This window comes from Phyllostomus discolor, chromosome 4, assembly GCF_004126475.2.
Source record: "Phyllostomus discolor isolate MPI-MPIP mPhyDis1 chromosome 4, mPhyDis1.pri.v3, whole genome shotgun sequence".
NCBI lineage: Eukaryota > Metazoa > Chordata > Mammalia > Chiroptera > Phyllostomidae > Phyllostomus > Phyllostomus discolor.
In genome coordinates, this window is record NC_040906.2 from 189,311,092 (window position 1) to 189,326,460 (window position 15,369).

The following is a 15,369-nucleotide window of genomic DNA, read 5'->3' on the forward strand; positions in this document are numbered from 1 at the left end:
CATACACTGTGTAGGTAATCCTCAAGAAGCTGAACAAGGTGAATGATACACCAGGTTACTGCAGGAAGGTGTGTACATACACCCTCCTCCTTGGTCATTAGAATGACTGTCAGGATACCAAGCAGAATTAGTGGGGAGAAAATAGCAAGCAGTAGCTTAACCTTGTATCCAGAACTCACTGACCACTGCTCTGGGAGGTGTGGGTTCTGCAAACTTTTTCTAGGCCCTCACTGGGAAAGTGGAGAATGCCCTCACTCCATACACCATTTCTATGTAGTAGCTTTACTTCTTCAAGTCAATGAAGTCATTCTGAAACCTGATACTCTGGGGATCTTCCATGAATTAGACCTATATAGATCATTATTTTCTTCTATAAGGCCATGGAAACAACCATGTAATTCTATTTCTGAAAGGTTTCGTCTGGGTCTTGCTTAATTAGAACAAGTTAGATTTGTAACACAGTTGTTTTAATTGCCTCATATTTTGATAACATGCCATAAAACTCATTTATTAATCCTGAACAACACAGGCCAACCAACTTACTGTAATATCCAATATTTTTAAACCATATATGTTAAAATTGACTTTTATTGACATTGCTTTTGTTTGCTTTTGTTCTTTTCTAAATGTTGACTAGTCCTTTTATTTTAATCAAGTATTTCAATTTGGAGAGGGCATACCTTAGAAAAAGAAGAGGAAAAGTAAAAAGGTTGTTGAAGAACACAAAGAATTCCATTCAAAGAAACTCGCAAAATATGTCTTCCTCAATTTAACATATGGGGCACTGAGTGTCACACCATTAGCTTTCCTCTCTATTTCTAAGCATGTACTAATAACACTTTCTTTCTGCAATATGCAAGAATCTTTCATCAAGCCAATTGGCTGCACTAGCAATGACATCATGTTAACATGACTCAGGGTTACAAAACAGAAAGGCTGAAGGAGACGCAATGAAGCTCCAGCACTCACTCTTGTTACCAAACCACCAAAACCGTGCCTTCTCTCTCCTGAGGCTGCAGCTTCTTTGGACCAAATGTGAATGGAAAAGAGTGTCTTTCAAGGAGGAAGAAGAGCAATAACATGTATGTAGAGGATAATTATCAATAAATCTGAACGATCACTGCTTACATAACTAAGTTCCATAAGACACTGCACAAAATTATCAGTCATTATATTCACCACGGGCAAAGAGCTCAGAGTACCTGCATAAGCCCACTTTTTATGTGGATAGGAGATGTTGATCCAAAATCACAACACAGTATCAGATAACCTGGTACCACTGAGCAGACACTGAGATGAAGAGAGAAACTCATGCCCTGTCTCCAGAATGCCAACTCATAGAATTAGACTGAATAGAGAATATATAAAATTAAACTTTGTAGAGGGGGGAGAAGGATGGGGGGGAAAATGTTTTACCTGAGTTTAAAGTAATAACAGTAAGTATACTCAATGTCAACACTGCCTCTCTACACTTCATATTAACAATATGGAATATTTGTACCCAATAATGTTCTGTGGTACTTGACAGTCTTTAAAAACCTTGCACTTCTATCTTTGGTCTATGACATGGGTGTCACACTCATTTTCACTGGCGGTCAGCCACATCAGCCTCATGGTTGCCTTCAAAGGGCCGAATGTAATTTTAGGACTGTATAAATGTAACTACTCTTTAACAGTTAAGCAAGAGCTCGGCGCTGCTGCCGGGTAGAAACAAGGTTCCGAGCCAGATAAAACACGGTGGAGGGCTGGATTGGGCCCACAGGCCTTGTGTTTGCCACCTGTGGTCCATGAAATAATATATATTATTTAGTATTTATGTCTACCAAAAATATATCAGTAATACCTTATAAAATGTTAAAGATATTAACTTATGGTTACACCACAGAACTTTAAAACCACAAATTTTCCAACATTATCATTTACAAATCCAGAAGATTATAAGTTTCCATTCATATGTTACGAAGATGCAATTATTAAATAAGAATACCTGAAGTAAGAAAATTAGAATTGGTTGAGGTAAGACAAATGTGGGAAGCATACGATACAACACAAATTAGCTGGCGTGATCATCACTATTGCTCCCTACATGATGGAAAATACCCGACTATAAAAGGGGAGAAGCACAGAAGTGTGGGCAGAATTTCTAACAGAAAGGCCATTGTTTACGCATAGGTTCCACACTCGAGAAATATGAACACCTGCCAGGTGATTAAACACACCCACATGCAGAGTGTTCCATGGCTTTTCTTTTTAATTACCATCATTTATTATAATCACCAACAGGTAATTTTCTAAGCAATGTGAGATCAGCACTGGAACCGAGGGGAGCTAAGTCGTTGCAATGCGTTCAAGCCACAGCTCTGGGATGATCGGTTGTACCTGTGCCTGCCCGAAGGGCGAATCAGGATTTCCTCCACGTTCTCCTGCCTGGGCAGCAACTCGGCTGCTGCAGAGTCAAGTGTGGGGACAGCACTGGAGCCCAGATAAATTACACTGCTCGGTGAAATTATGTTTAGTGGGGTGTAACATCATTTCTTCATCCTGCACCCAAGCCAAATGTCCTTTCCACACCCATTACATCTCCAAGTCCAGTTAGGTGACATCTGTCTTTAAGCATTTCAGCCCCTCTAAAAGCCTTAGCCTTTAACCTTTTGCAAAATATTGGTATGCTGCGAAATTTATCTTACTTTAATCCCACAACCAAGTATGAAACTGCTGCCTCAGTTAGGACAGAAATAAACTATGCTTCGAATAAAATTTTAAAGCTAAGATTATCCATACCAGTGATCCTCTCAACGCAAAGAGGTATATTTTATACCACAATGCACCACTCAAGACATTCTATGCATATATCCATACCTACAAATCCATAAACACATCTCTCAAACACACAAAAATGAGTATGAAAAAGGTCACAAACTATGTCTTACCTTTAACAATATGAGACACTCCATTATTTTCTATTCTATTTCTTACTTTATGCTCTGACAATCCCTAACTTGGTTTCACCAACCCACTAACTAAGCAGCAACCAAAGTTTGGAAAACATAGCTCTTTCTAAATAAATACCAATTCCTAGTTCTCTATAAGAAAGTCCCTCCAGCCAATCAGTGCTGGTAAGACACTCCCTGCAGATGAGACTAAGCAGGCACTCTAAAGAGGGACTGATGTGGAAATAGGCCTGTTTCTGGAGCACGCGTGAAACGGGCAGCAGAACACCCAGAGCAGAGGAGCAGTGACAACGCAGCTCTAGAAGCAAATGAGTCCCTTATTGCTACCCTGAAAGTGCTTTATAACAGGCCTTTTTTGGACAGGAAAATGGAAATTTAAACAAGACTTTATTTTTTCTTATTATGTAGGCAGAATTTTTTTAGCTGATAATATCTGGTGTTGAAGCGGATGTGGGAAAATGTGTGCAATGTTATTAGGACTGTAATTTGTACAGCCTGTTTGGAGAGGGATTTGGGAGCATGTAACTAAATATTAAATGTACATGCCCTTTAACCCAGCAATTCTTGTAATAATTTATACTAGGCTTTTACAGATGCACAGAGAGATATGGCTAAAGACTGACCATCCATGAGTAAATATGTATTTACAGTACAATCACATTTTTTAAAAAGTTATATAAAGAAATGTTGAAAAGGCCAGGTATTTCCACAGCACTGTTTCTTAGTGGGACGCTGCTGGCATTTTGAGCAGGAGACTTCTTCATAAAATCCCCTGCATATTTAAAAATACTTCCCAGGACAAAAAAAAAAAAAAAAAGAACTAGTAAGATATGCTTAATGCTGAAACTATAAGTGATCAAAATTGCTTTTCTCAAATATTTTCTTTTTTCTTGACCAAAGCACCATGAAAGAAGGACCTTTGGAAAAACAGTATTTAAGCATCCATGGTTGCTGTTTACCAAACTATAAAATAAGAAAGGATTTTCAGTCATGGTAATTTCTGATTGTTGTATGAATTTAATGTCAATATACCTCAATATATGAAGAATCTGGCAAAAATAAAACAACCAACCAACCAACAGACAAATAAATACATCTTTTGGAGTTCTCCATTTTCTGCTGAAGAGTTTCATCCATGTTCCATTACAAGAGCATTTATAATTATTCCTTTTTTTTTTTACAGGACCCTTGACAAAACTTATCAATACAACAAGCTATCTATTTAACCTGATGAAATGAGCATCAGTAGGCAAGCCCATAACAAATGCCAGGTTATTGCACTATTTTGATCTGGAGCAGTAATTAAAGAGCATTTACTAAGCACTACCAGAATAAAATAAAATAAAAATACTCCCTGGGGTAGCGTGGTAGCATCCTTGATTGAGAAAACCACTACTCCATGTGTGCTATGAAGAAAACAATCAAGAAAAGATGTTACGGGGGAAGAGGCGAGCTGCAGAACAATACATGCAGTATGCCTGTAATTATGAGGAAATAAATCAACCACAGTCTGGTGTGTGTGTGTGCTCACAAATGCAGTGAACTTGGAGACATGTGAAGAGAGATTTACAAGTTTTGCTCTGTGAGCTCTGATACTGTTTGATTGTTTTTCTCCCCGGGGGAGAGCACGAGCAAAGCGCCCTCCACTACCACAAATCACGCAGTCGAGTTTCCCACATGTGGGGAAATCACAGAGGTCAGCACATCCGGAGTGCCGTGGGTGAGCCTCGCCCTGGGAAAACCACCTTCGGGATCATGGTACCTCCCCTGCCCGGTGAAGTATGTTGCTTGATTGAAAAAAAAAATTATTTCTGTACTAGTGGTTAAATTTCATTAGGTTAACAATATTTTATTTGGGGAAACTAAAATCTGTAATATATTCACAAACCTTAAGTGGTTATTTTGAGAACTGTCATCAAGTAGTGCCTATTCAAAGAGCTATAAAACACAGAAAGAAAGAGAATAAGAGGAACAGACATGTTTCTAATGACTTGCTTAAGTCATAAAAGTTCTTTTCCTTCCCTATAAAAGTGATAAACTCTTTCTTTAATACACTAACATGCCTAAGAAGAATTTAAAATGTGGAACTCGATAGCAACACTACTTATGGTTTGAGTCCCTATTGGTTCCCTCTTTCCACAGTGCACGTAAAATTATTACCTCTACCCTCCATGTCCAATTTGTATTGCATGCTCGCCTGCGTTCTGGTCAGCTGGTCTACCTGCCTGCCCCACCAGAGTGGACGGCAGGTTGGAGGCTGGAGGCCGGGGGCCCATCCACTGATCACTCTCCACCCTTCCTGTAAAGCTGCTGTTCAGTAAGTGGCTATTAAATGATGTTTTGTTTTTATCAATCTGTGAAACAAATACCTAACTTGGCACACATTTTAACTAGTTTATAGTGATGAGAAGAGTCAGAGAAAAAAATGGATCATATTCAATAGCACTAGTTGAAAACAATTACGAAATTACAATTGGTCCTTCTAAACACACTGAATACTAAGGGTTTTTACATTTTTAATATAACTTTGAAACTATTACAAGAATTATGCAAAGCCACATGAAGTACTACCATTTTGTGTGAGCAGTTATTTCAAAAGGATTGTATCTCAATAAAATCAGTGGAATAACAACAGCGTCTGTGGTACTCGGTGCATTGGCAACCTGGTGCCCAGTCCCCCTCTTTCTAACACAACACCAGTTACTTCCGAGAACAGCCATGTGCCCAAGCAAATACACAGGCACCCTTGCAGCCAGTGCTGGGCACACACAGTGTTCACCAAACCTCACTAGGAGAAAACCCTCCCCTCATTCCTCTTCTTTCTGCTGTGAATAAGTCCTGGAGATGCAACAGCCAACTGGCGACTATTTGAAAAGGAACCTCTGTAACAAAGAGCACCCCCCCCCCCCAAAAAATAGGAGGAGCCTGGTGCTTAACAACATTGTTGAGTAGCTGCATGACCCTGGACTTCCTACCTGCATGACCAGCTACTTGAGAAAAATAAATGTCTGTTTACCCCAGTGCAAGAGTCTTCCGTCACTGATGAAAGCATTGCTAGTGGTATGTTATCTATGGGGGGAAAATTACCACCACACTCAGCACTGAATCCTGCTGATGAGACTGCAAGAGAACCTAGGATAATATGGGGACACAGAAGACCTGGAATAAAACCATATATAAACACTCAGGGAAGACAAAGCAGCCAACGAACACTGTGATGATACATTTAAAGCACACCAGTGCTCACCTTCTGTCATTCACCCCAAAATAAAATCAAAACTCTCTTCCCAGACTTGTATACACCAAGGCTTCCCACTTTATGACAACCTCTTTTGGAAAAGAACCGCTTTTTAGATCACATCAGTAGTACCACATCCTCATTAGCCACCTAAGAAAACATTTTTCAGAAACCTGAGGCATGTTCTCAACATCATAAATTATCCTAAAAAGATATCTATGAAGAAAACTTCAGATTTCCACACATACTGTGTTTTCGTTACCCATGTCCACATTTTATCAGCTGCAATAATCAATTCTCATTTTATAGCAGATTTCAGCCTGCATTTCTAGATATTCAACCTGCATGCCTTACCCTCTACACCATGGACTATTTCCCTCTCCCTCTCCCACTCCCTCGCTCCCCGTCACACACACATTGCAACTCACAGTTGATGTCCTTCTACTATTTGGACTGCATTTCCATGCTGACCATGCTCATGAGTAATTAGTCAATCTCACCCACTAACGAGCTGCTCTGAGACAGGTGCATGATTTATTTCCAGTACTATGGAAACAACAGGAAGGTACCTAAATCAAGGAAAACTCAGTGCAGGTTTTGTTCTGTTGGAAACCAGAGTTTATACAATTGTGTTTATTGGATTTGTAATTTACACACACATGGTATCTACAGCCTGGTCAACTGAGCTGCACTTGCACTGAGACAGGACTGGAACCCATACTCAACACTCACATGTACTGACAAAGGGAAAAGGAATGAGAAGTAGCATATGCCTAAGATGCTTGAGACACTTAACTATGTAATTCTTAAACTTTATCTTATAAAATTACTCTCATACATCTCCTGACTGCATGGCAGTTGTGAAAAAGAATTTATATTTCTCTACCACCAAGGAAAAAGCCAAAATACTCCTGGGCATCTCCTACCAAATTATGGATCTGGAGTTAAGAGAATGATGTTCTAACATCTAATAATTGATTCATTGAGGGCTTCAGAGCACAGGAATTATAAAATAAACCCGGTAGTAAAAACATTTCATGACATTTTGACTTATTACATTAATTAAGTATAATCTAAAGTCAGGCAACTAACATAAAGTAATAATTATGAGAGCGAGAATTACTTTCCCCCACCACACCCTTTCTAAAATACGTAACTTGTATGATGTCCTTCCTTCACAGAACACCTCCCATTCCTCTTATGCCTTTGCTGATTCAAAGTGCTACATCTTTTGTAAAAAATCCACACAACTGAAGACCCAGGAGCCCCAGGGAACTGAACAAAGCAGTTAATCTGACCAGCAGTAGGAACCGCACCCACAAAGCTCCTTTTCCACGGCAGCACAGCCAGGACCTGTAAGTTCTGTGTTTTTAAGTCACTTGTTCATTTCCTACACGTCCTCTGCCTCTTACTGAGGCTGCACTGGAACAGCCAAGGTGACAATGATCTACACTGTGAAAGTCGGAGCACAGAAAATTCAGGTTAACGTGTGCCTTAGTACTTCCATTTGAATATTTAAGGAGTCAAACTCACAAACTGGATTACACTAAAATGTTTCTATAAAACTACTCCTCCCTTGAACCCTGAGAAAAATACACAACTGTGACCAAAGACACAGAAAGCCAGAAGACTTAGTCATTCCCACGTGCCCCCATCAATTTTTAAGTGCTTTGGGAACTACTTTAAACTCAACCACACATTTTCAAACTTCCACTAATTGTTTAGTGGAATTTAGTCAAAAATTAAAATGGCTAAACATGTGAAAATTTACATTTCATTTCTCATATTACAGATTTACCTTTTATTCCATTAGTTAACAGCACTAAATAGAAATAAACCAGGACTGATCCCATGAAACCATGTCTTCATTTCCAGGCTAGAAATCTGAAGTGTCTAGAATGTCCCTGAACTAAATGGAGAATGAAATCTAGGTTAAAAAAAAGTCTTAAATAATCTAAACAAGGAAACAAATTTACTCCTAGAATAAACCTGTTTTCCAATGAAATAATCTGAGAACAAATGATAATCCTATATGTTAAATAAATTCAGTTTTATGAGCAAACAAACAAAAAAAAACAGGAATAAGTATCATAGCTTTCATTGATTCCTTTCTGTTCTAAAAGATTTCTGGATTATCCTTAAGTAACATTACAAGTATAGTTTAATTGGAATCTATATGAGAAAGACTCAGTTTGAGGCTACAATATTACTCTTTTAACATTTCTTGCAAAAGACACATTAAAGTATAAATTAAAATGCAATAATTCTGGTCCTTAAGAAAGCATTCTTTGTAACTGGTAGTTACATCACCTGTCATATTTGGAAATTTATGACAATATACCTGACTACATGTGCTATACTCTCTTCCCCAAGGACTGGGGTTGGAGCGAGTCTTCTCTTACATAATATATATACCATGGGTCCTTTAAAGAAGATTCACAGTCATCTGACCTGCCTCCTCCCATCTTCTCATTTCAAACAAACAAGTGAGTCACACATGAATGCTGCAAGACTGGCTACTCATATTTTGGATGCTTGAACGTTTTGTTCAAACAAGCATGGATATATGATGACTATGAATGTATCCTGGTAGAATCACTAATAGGCTTAACAGGTTGAGCAAGATCTTATGTAGCATATTCAAGATTTAAGAAAAAGCAAGTTGGCCTAAAAGAAAAAAGAAAAATCAGTCAGTCACATACTTGTACGTGTGTTAAGAATGCATTTCACAGCACTCTACACCATTGGCATTAATGTATATTGGTAAAACTTTTTTGGAGGGTACTTAGGTAACACATAGCAAAAAACTCCTTTATAAATAAAGTTGGCTACCTATGACCCGGAGATTCTACTTCTAACAATTATTCTCAGGAAACAATAGCCAAGTAACTAAGACAGGAGTCATTGTGTGAATATGTTCACTGAGCCCATATTTAAAATAGCAAAAAGGAAAAAAAGATATCAAATGTCCAATAATAAGGGGATTAAGTGATATATATTTCCCTATAATGGAATAGTCTGCAGGTATTAAAAATATTGCCTACTCTGCAGGTAATGAGTAATAGCAAAAGATGTCATGACATGTTTACTTGAAAAAAGAAAGTAACAAAACATATATGATGTGCCCAGGCTGGTGTGGCTCAGTGGATTGTGGGACGGCCTGTGAATCAAGGGGTAACCGGTTCAATTCCGAGTCAAGGCACATGCCTGGGTTGCAGGTCAGGTTCCCAGTATGGGGTGCGGGCCAGGTCCCCACTATGGGGTTGCTCAGTATGGACAACCACACATTGATGTTTCTCTCCCTCTCTGTCTCCCTCCCTAAAAATAAATAAATGAAATCTTTTCTAAAAAATAAAAAAACAAATGATATGCAATCATTGCTTATGTCTGAGCATATTAAAAATTCTAGGTAGATCTACACAAAAAATGTTCAGATAACTGTGGGTAATAAGGTTACACTAATTTCTTTTTTTTCTTGATGCTTCCAGGTTTCCTTGAAAACTTCTCCATGAAATATTTTAAAGTATAACTTTATCTGGCCATGACTGGTGAAATCACATCTGGATAAATATTGCACAAATTTAAAAGTAAACAAACATTGATTAGATAATGGTCCACTGTGGTGACCCAATCACCAAAATACATTTCACACCTGCCAACCAAGAAAAGACTATTATCCAGAAGAGGCTACCGACCTCTCCTGGTATTTTGGGGTCACACTTCCCATTTCAGTACTTCTTTCAGCTTCTTTCTAGTGTCAGGTCAGAGAAGAACTTTCGCTCAACAAACTCATGGTGATAAACTCTTCCATGCTAACCAGGTGGGTTACCCAAGCTACACGAGCTAGTAGGAGCAAGTCTTAGGTTGCAAGAAGCTCACAGAGCCCTCTGGAGAAACAGGCACACACGCCAACAATTATGGTAATATAATGGCACAGGTGAGTTACATACAGAGTACTTATGAAGCAAGAGTAGAATCAGATAACTGCCTGGGAAGACAATTGTCTGTCAAAAGACTCAATCTGGATGGAGCTAAGTCCTAAAGAACAAACTCAGTAAACAGAAAATACAATTTGATTCCAGTTAAGTTGAAATCTGTATTACTCAGGGTTCTGCAGAGAAACAGAACCAACAGAATGTGTGTGTGTGGTAGGGGACGCGGTGAGGGGGTTGTCTATCCATCGAGACAGGCATTTATTTTAAGGAACTGGCTCATGCAATGGGCGGTCTGGCAAGTCCAATACGTGCAGGCTGACAGGCTGGAGACCCAGATAAGAGGTAATGGTGCAGCTCAAATCCGAAGGCAGAATTTCTGCTTCCTCAATTCAGTTTTTCCTATCTTAAAAACTTCACCTGGTAGAGTGAGACCTTCCAACCACATTACAGATGATAACCAGCTTTACTCAAAGTCTACTTACCTAAATGTTAATCATATCTAAAAAACAAAAAGAAAAATTCATAGCAATATCCAGACTGAAGTTTGACCAAACATCTGGCACCGCAGCCCAGCCAAGTTGTCACATAAAATCAACCATCACAAAAGCCAAGTCAGAAAACTAGCATAAGAGACAGATGCAGTAAGATTAGGAGCTCTCTTCAGTTTTTCATCTTCAATTCATTTTTGTCTATTTTCCATCTTCCCTTTTTCTCACACAAATTCCGTATTTATCTCTGTAAGTCCTGGTGTCTACTGACCTTACTGTTAGAAAAGGAGGACTTTCAGAAATCTTGGCCTCTGAGCCACACCATACCATAGATCAACTTAACTTTCTAGGACTCACAATCTAATGCTTTTTTGTTTAAAGATTTTATTTATTTATTTTTAGAGAGGGAAGGGAGGGAAAAAGAGAGAGAGAGAAACATCAATGTGTGGTTACTGGGGGCCGTGGCCTGCAGTCCAGGTATGTGGCCTGACTGGGAATCGAACCTGTGGCACTTTGGTTCGCAGCCCGCACTCAATCCACTGAGCTACGCCAGCCAGGGCCACAATCTAATGCTTTGTAATTTTTGTTCCTATGGCTTCAACTATCACCTCCACTGTGCAAAATTCTGCTGAATATCCTCTGGCAGCTTAAACTCTGCAAGGCCAAAAGCTAACAAAACTGCCCAACAAAACCATTTCCTCTTTCCTGGCTTTCCAATGGTCTGTAGCCACCATCTTCATTCTCCAGGTCATCTACTCTCCAAACATGTTCAGCACCCTAGGCTGGTGCCTGTCCTCTGCACCTTACCACCAGTAACTAACAGAGCTCCTGGCACATCATGCTATGTAAAAAGAAGATGAATGAATGAATAAATGTTGTCCCCAGTGAACTGTCAATTGTGGTAAATTCTATTTCAAACATTACCCTTTCGTTTTCTATTATTATTACACAAATACAAGCCAGCTCATTTTAACCATATCCTTGTTTTTCAACTCCTGTCTCAATTTTCTATTTCATCCTCTACTTTACTACCACCAACCTTCTTAATCAGAGCTATAACCCTATCACCCCTCTATTCAAACACCTTTAATATCTCATTGCCCACTGAATTCAGCACCAGGCTTTTCTACTCACTGACCAGGTCGCTTCCAATTAAGCCTCGGGCTCTCTCCTCAGGTATTCCCACTACTGTATTCAGACATGTGTTTAACATACACTATGTCTACCTGGGGATGAAATGATCAACACCAGCTCTCAAACACACTTGGTCTGCAAGGACACAACAGTAAAGAATGAACACAATGTAATGTATAGACGCTAGAACACGGGTAGGTATGAGATGACCTTGAGAACACAGGAGGCACTGAGGCATCAGGGAATAATAGTTCACAGCATAGCTCAAATGCCACTTCCTAAAAAGACTCAGTAGATTCAGCCAGTATGACAGACTGTAGGAAAGAGTTTAGGTGGGGAGAAGTCATTGAGGAAAATGAGGAATCAAAATATATCTCTTTCACTTAAGGTTCAGAAAAATTGTCTGTTAGAACTAAACACAATTCTAAAGCCATATATACTATAACTGTCTGATTAGAAAATAAGAAGTTGATATATCTAGATGAGAGATTTTCAATCTTTTCCATCTCATTGCACACACAAACTAATTACTAAAATTCTGTGGCACACCAAAAAAATATATTTTTTGCCAATCTGACAAAAAATAGGTATATTTTTTATCTATTCACACCAGATAGCTATTGTTGTGTTAGCTGTTCTCTCTCTTTTTTTTTTAATTTGACCATCTAAGGGAAAAGAGGTCAGTGCCCCTGACTACATTAGTCAGGTATTGCATGTTTAAAATTCTTGCAGCACACAGGTTGAAAATCGCTGATCTAGACCAATATCAGCTCTCAAATTAATGACCTTGAATCACTTATTCCAGGAATAAGTCTGGACACTCTCACTCTATGTTAAAATTAGAATACCTAAAGAGTTTCAGCGCACACTTTATCACTAGATTTTTGCCATACAACTTTGGTGAAAACCAACCCATGCTCTTCAAAGGACAGCTTTACAGCAATGCCAGATACTGCCAGTACTGCTGCACAGTGAGGTGGGTACCACTAAAAACTGAAAAACCACCCAAATGCCTACCAATGGAGGAGGATGAAACAGTGCGTTGGGGGCTGTGAGGACAGACACAAACATGTTGACTGTTTAACTCTGAAGAGGAGAGTGGGGCTGGCGAGTGCGCGGAACAAAACGCTGTGGCACTGGACTCCTTTGAAGGAGCATTTCATCATAGAGCTAATGCATGATTGATTGCACGCCAGAAATCTAAACGCACTAACACATTCCAGGTTCAATTTCTTTTTAGTCCAACAATGTTTCTAGCACCATCGGCCACACTGGATTAAACACACACTCTCTCAGCATGACTATTATGAAAAGAATGCTTTCACTGAAAATGTATAGAATAATATTTTTATCAGTTTTTTTTTTAATGTCAAATCATGTCTATTTGCAATCATTAATGTTCCGGACTGTGGCCCATGGGAAAATTTGGGGCCCTCATTACCACTGCTGTCAACATCCCTTTAATATGGCAATTCCTCGACAAAGCACAGCCCTAATCAGAGCTCAATATGCAGGAACAGGCAAGCAGAATCCCGTCTCTGAACTTAATTAATAGCACAAGCATAACAAGAGAAAACAAGGTAGAATTCTAAAAATGCCTATTCCTGGGTTGTTTCAGTGTTTCAAATCCAATACCACTTTACAGCATCAATGTTTTCGTTAAAGGCTTTTTCTAAGGCAGTAAAAAGGGTATATTCAGCTATATAACAATGTCTTTACTGAACTTAAAGAATATTTCTTTCTACAATAGGTTAATAGGAAGTAAAAGAACAATATAAACCAAAAAAAAAAAAAAAAAGCAAGGAAGCAGCATTTGGCATTGTTAAAAATAGCTTGAAATGGCAGAAAACTTCAATACTTCTTCTATCTTCTAGTCTACACCAAAATTTTGGATTTTCATGTTACGTCAATCTGAGAAATGCAAAAAACATTCAAGTGAATGCATATAAAAATTAAAGAGGCTAGCACGATCATCACTCAACACTACATGATTTCTTTTAGGAAGGACTGAATGAAAATGCATATACTTGAGACATTATTCTGAAGAACAAGAAGAAAAGGCAGATAAAATGTCAATGTTTGGTCAACCACAATGTTTTCAGTTCTTGTCTAGAATTTCATTCACTCACCAAATCCCAAGTAAGTCAAAATGCAGAACAGCTAACAGAACAAATTTCAGACCCTTTCATTGCCTGCTCAAGGAGTGTGTGCCTTCATTTTGTTCATTATCTTCTCTACTTTCATATCCTTACCACTACTCATTAACATTAATTTAGAAAGGAAAATATCAAACGAGGAATTGATAACTGGCAAGCATCTGTAATTTTCAAATCCTTCTGTTATACACCATCTGCCAAGAGTAGTTACAGCTGTGAAACAGGACTCTGGACAAAGTTCTTTACTTATGTAGTTCTACAGTTTTAACAGTTAATATTGGACCGTTCCTCTGAAGTCGGAAAACAAAAATTCTATTATCTTTGTTACAGACTGTGTGAAAACTTAGGGTCACTCTGAAAGAACTCCTTAAATGGACGTATATGTGCCAGATATTAAACTAAGCACAGGTAGTCTCTAAGCAGGACACCAAGGAAAAAATAACTCCCTTTTCTTACCCTAAATGGAGAAATGTCAGCTGCATTCAGTAACCAAAGCCATGCTACAGAATGAAATCACCAGAAATCCAGTTCCTACCCTACCCATCCATTCTATACAATATCAGTTCACACTATCACAGTTCATACTGAGCAGCTGCTCAGGAATTTAAAAAAAGACACAACACCTTTTTTTGGGGGGGGGGGCAGTCCTAAAGATCTTGTCCTCTCATTCACCTATGCTTCAAATGAGAAAACAGAGGCCTAGAGAGGGGACATAACTTGCCCAAGTGTTACAGTGTCAAACACTAGAAGGTAAAATCTTCAAAATTCCAACTCGTCTCCGCATCGCCCATTGTCACTGCACTTGGATCTCTGTCTGCATACCGCTGACTGTGCGCACATGAAGAATCGTGAGAAACACAGGCAGCCCCCATTCTGGAGAAGCTGGAATTTTAACTGGACCCGCAAACCATTTTCTAAGTGTCATGATTTCAGTAGTAAAGACATCTGGAAAGGAAGGGATTTTGAACTCAGCCCAGAAATGCAGGTACCATTGCAGATTCAGAGAGTACAAAGAGCAGATCCTTCCAGGAAAGAACGTAACCTCGAGGGTCACTGAAACCTTCAACAACACGTTCAGCACAGACACCACGCTTGGGACCCTGACCAAAGAGAGCAGCTGTCAGTGTTAAACTGACACTGTAAATTACTTGACACAGTGTAAATTACTGATCCAGTTGTTTATCAATTCTAAATATTGCCATAAAGAAAAAGTGTAGGGGAAAAAGTGTAGGGGCAAAAGTGAGAAAGTTACATGCAAAGAACTGTTACAAACCAACCTAGCTAGGGGAAAAAAAGTTAATGCCAAAGAAAAGTAGGAGATAAACTTGGATGTTTATTAACATAAATTTTTAAAAAGTGAGATCTTTGTAAGACGTTCAGCTCATAAAACTGTTACATTCAAGATTTACCTCATTTGATCCTCACCCAGTGCTGGAATCTGGACACCAAAACCGTCCCATGTGGCAG

At 38.9% G+C, this 15,369-nt stretch overlaps 1 non-coding gene across 1 annotated transcript; it reads right to left on the reverse strand.

Moving 5' to 3' along the window:
* Positions 1–4,570: 4,570 nt before the first annotated feature.
* LOC114495908 lies at positions 4,571–4,734 on the reverse strand. The gene has a single exon (XR_003684566.1). It is a non-coding gene; the product is annotated as a U1 spliceosomal RNA (small nuclear RNA).
* Between the last annotated feature and the right edge of the window lie 10,635 nt (positions 4,735–15,369).